This window comes from Cupressus sempervirens, chromosome 7, assembly GCF_028749045.1.
Source record: "Cupressus sempervirens isolate cs-2001-9-10 chromosome 7, ASM2874904v1, whole genome shotgun sequence".
NCBI classification, from domain to species: Eukaryota; Viridiplantae; Streptophyta; class Pinopsida; order Cupressales; family Cupressaceae; genus Cupressus; species Cupressus sempervirens.
In genome coordinates this window covers 406754193-406758007 of record NC_143124.1, presented here as the reverse complement: position 1 = coordinate 406758007, position 3815 = coordinate 406754193, and positions in this window count along the sequence as shown.

Sequence of the window (3815 nt, the reverse complement as noted above, 5' to 3'; positions counted from 1 at the left end):
TGGTGGTGGACAAGAAAACCCTAACCTAATAGAATGATCTAGATGGCATTGGTACTGATTTATCCAATCATACCAACAAAATCTCATTTCTAAACTATTAATAGTAAATATAATTGGCTAAGATCTGCGAAAACCCATCAAACCTGAAGATTTGTAAGGTGATTTGAGCTTGGGACACCTAAACTTAGGTAGATTGTTTGGCTATTTTCTTGCCTTCTCTTGTTACGTGGGCATGGCTTCATGATAATTAGATTGTCCTTGTTTTTCCTTTTCCACCAATTTTGTGAAGATGGAGAATTTATCCGTGGTTTTGACTGCATACTCTATTTTTACCGAGTCTTTTATGGTAGGAAGGTAGTATGTTAAGACTCCATCCTTCGTGTTATTTCTAAGATTGTTGTTTTCCTAAGGATGTAAAATAGGTTTTTTTTATCTTGTTTTAATGTCAGATGCCTGCACTGTGTTTTTTCCATATTTGGAAAAATTCACCATTTTCATAAATGCCTTACGAAATTGATTTATATTGAAAGGATTGAATATTTAGATTTCAACTTTTTTAATTTTTTATGATTTAAATATTATTTACATTTTATATTTACAACATTTATTGTTTGTAAATTAAATATTTTATTAACTCAATTTAAGATTAAAGAGAAATAAGATGAGGAACTAAAAATATATTAAAAATCAAAATTTGTTGAATCTTACATATTTAGTTTTAACATTTAATTCCAGAAGTTACATACCATTAAAAACTACTATTAATGTTTATTTTGTAATGTGCATTCTAAAAATGTTTCCTAAAAAAATGATGTATGGAAGTATATCCACAAAAAGGGGGTCCTATAACACTAAATAAATTCAGCCAATGATGTTTGACATAAATGTTTTTTATAATATATAAATTATACAAATAAGTATAAAAACTAAAGAAATATGTCATTTACAAACAATAATAGTTTGTGATTGGTAGAAACTAGTTCAATTTGAGTGAAACTGAATGCAATAAAATATTTTCTACCATAAATAAAATAAAGCAATAATAAATTTAGGTCATGGTTTAGCTATTATATTATTTTATACAAGAATTTTCTATAGAAAGAATAGTTGAGTTTAGATATCTCTTTGTTTATGATGTTTTCTAGTGAAGTTTTATTATTAGCATCAAAATTTCTTGTAGTTTGTGCTTTAATTCTCCTACATCAAAGAGAACAATTACCAAAGAAAATGATAGACATATATCAAGACTTTATATAATTGGTCTACGATAATAAATGTCTCACCTCAGAAAAGTTTAATGGCATGTATGGTAATAAGAAGATTTTTTAAGAACATTATTTTCAACCTTAATTTTGAAATTTTCTTATAAATGTCGATTTACATTTCATAATGATTAGTATAATAAGTTAAATCATTATAATCATTCTAAGATTAATTAGTCACAGGTTTACACTAGGTATTATGTTGTACATACTTAACATTCATGTATTTGATTTCATTGTTATTATTATTAATGATATTGCAGGGACACATCAATACTATGAGATGCCAAGTGAAGTAGATATGGGTGAAGTTGCAACATATGAAATTTCTAATAGGATTTTTGTAATCAATGACCAATTAGGGCTAACATCCTAGATATCCTTTGTAATCTAAGATTGAGCTGAGCTTATAGATTAGCCAAGAAGAAGGTACAGCATCTATGCATCTGTATTTGAGGAACTTAAAGTTCAATTACATGTTTGGGCAGTGAGCTCTTCTTCCATCCATTATACTACAACTCCTAACAGGGTTGGAATCTCCTAAGAAGGATTCAAAGTCTCCTAACAGGGACTCCTATGTACTAAATAGTTTTATGGAATCCTAAAAAAGTCCTTCCTCTAACAAGAAACAATTATGTTAGTACATCATCTAGTGGGTATCATCCCCACTACAGTTTTCCCTTGGTCAGGGTTTCCCTAGTTAACAAAATATGGGGTTATGAGTTCTCTTTATGCGTGGTTATTATTACTATGCAACATTATTTTTTTTCTTTCTTGTGCATGGTTTAGAGTAATAAATAATATCTAGTTGGTGGCAAGAGTTTGTAGAATATTGATTTACCCCCCCAGCTCTCACTATTCCCTATTTCTAACAATTGGTATCAAAGAACAGTTACTCAAAAGAGGCTTAAAAACTTGAGTAAGACCCCTATGGATATGGAAAAGTTGATGAAGAATCTTGAAGAGGCACTTGAACAAATTGATCTCCTTATTAAAGAAAGAGATAAGCTAAAAGATAGATATGAAGACCCAAATTATACATTAGACAATTGAAGGACAAGATTGAACATGTCAAATTGAAGCCCGAATCTACTGAGCCTGAAACTATTGATGATGAATATTCAAAACTGAAAATAGAGTACAAGATCTTGAAACATGAATTGAATATTACCAATCTAAAGTTGAGTTTGAAGAATGATCCTAGCAATGTTGAATCTAATTTGAAGATTAAAAATTCAGATCCTAGAACCAATCTAGCAAATATGACATTTGGGCTTGAAGCATTGAAAGTTAATCATGAAGAACTTTAGAAGTACAACACTATTGTTAAAGGTGAATTAACTTAGGGTAAGCTATAGCTTGAAAATATTTATACTAGTAGAGAAAAGCTTGATGAATCAATGTCAATACAAAGACCTACTTATGATAAGACTTGTCTTGGTTATCTCTTTAACATATCTGCAAAGAAACTTGAAAGCATATTAGATCTTAAAGAGAAAGATAAATATAATAATAAGATTGAACCCAATCAATCTTTTGATAAATCCAAAGAAGTTGGAAAAGAGAAGGAAATTAATAAATTAGATGAACCTAAGCGAGTAGAATCTCTTAAGGAAACCAAGTATGAATTTTGAGGTAAGTGATTTTCATGTAATGAAATAGGTCATATGAAAAAAGATTGTATAAATAAGTCATATAATCATATTATGAACTTTTATTGTCATAACTATCATGGTATTGGTCATAAAGCAATTGATTGTAAGAAACCTAAATAAGACAATGTAAAAAGAAATGGTAGAATGTCTAGAAACACTAACCCTATATGTAGAAGAAGTTCTAATGAAAGAAAATCAAGAGAAACAAGACATTATGAATAAAGAAACCAGATTTTCAAGCACCAATTGATTAGTAGAATCCTAGAAGTAGAACCCCAGTATGTCAATTATGTAACAACTTCAGATATACATCAAAGTACTATAGAATGGAGAGAAGGAATAATGGAAGAAACTTTTAAAATGATAGGAGGAATCATGAAAGAAACGTTGGAAATAAAAGCAATAATGGAAGGAACTTTGGGAATGACAGAAGGAATCATGAAAGTAACTTCAAAACTAAGAAAGATAATGAAGATCAAAAAAATGTACTAAGTGAACTTTGAGAAGAACTTAATGAGATATTTTTGAAGGGATTAGATATCTTAGAGGAAAATTTAGATGATGTCGAGATAGGAAAGTTGAAGTCAATAATTGAGTTTGACTCAACCAAATTGAATTAAGCTTGTTTAAAGCACTAGAATCCAAAACTTCATTTAGAGATCGAGGTATGAGTAGTGAGGCTGAGAGAATATGCATCCTTGTGAGCTTGGATTGTACCTAAGCTTACTTGCAATTTGGAGCTTATCAATACAAGTTATTAAGGAAATAAGAGTTACTATTATAACAGATAAAGTTTATTCTGTGATAGCAAATAAAATCTATTTTTCTACAAAAAATTTCATGGAGTGAAGTTTTGTGGATCATTTTCATGATGAAAGGAAGCTATGGTGAACCTCAG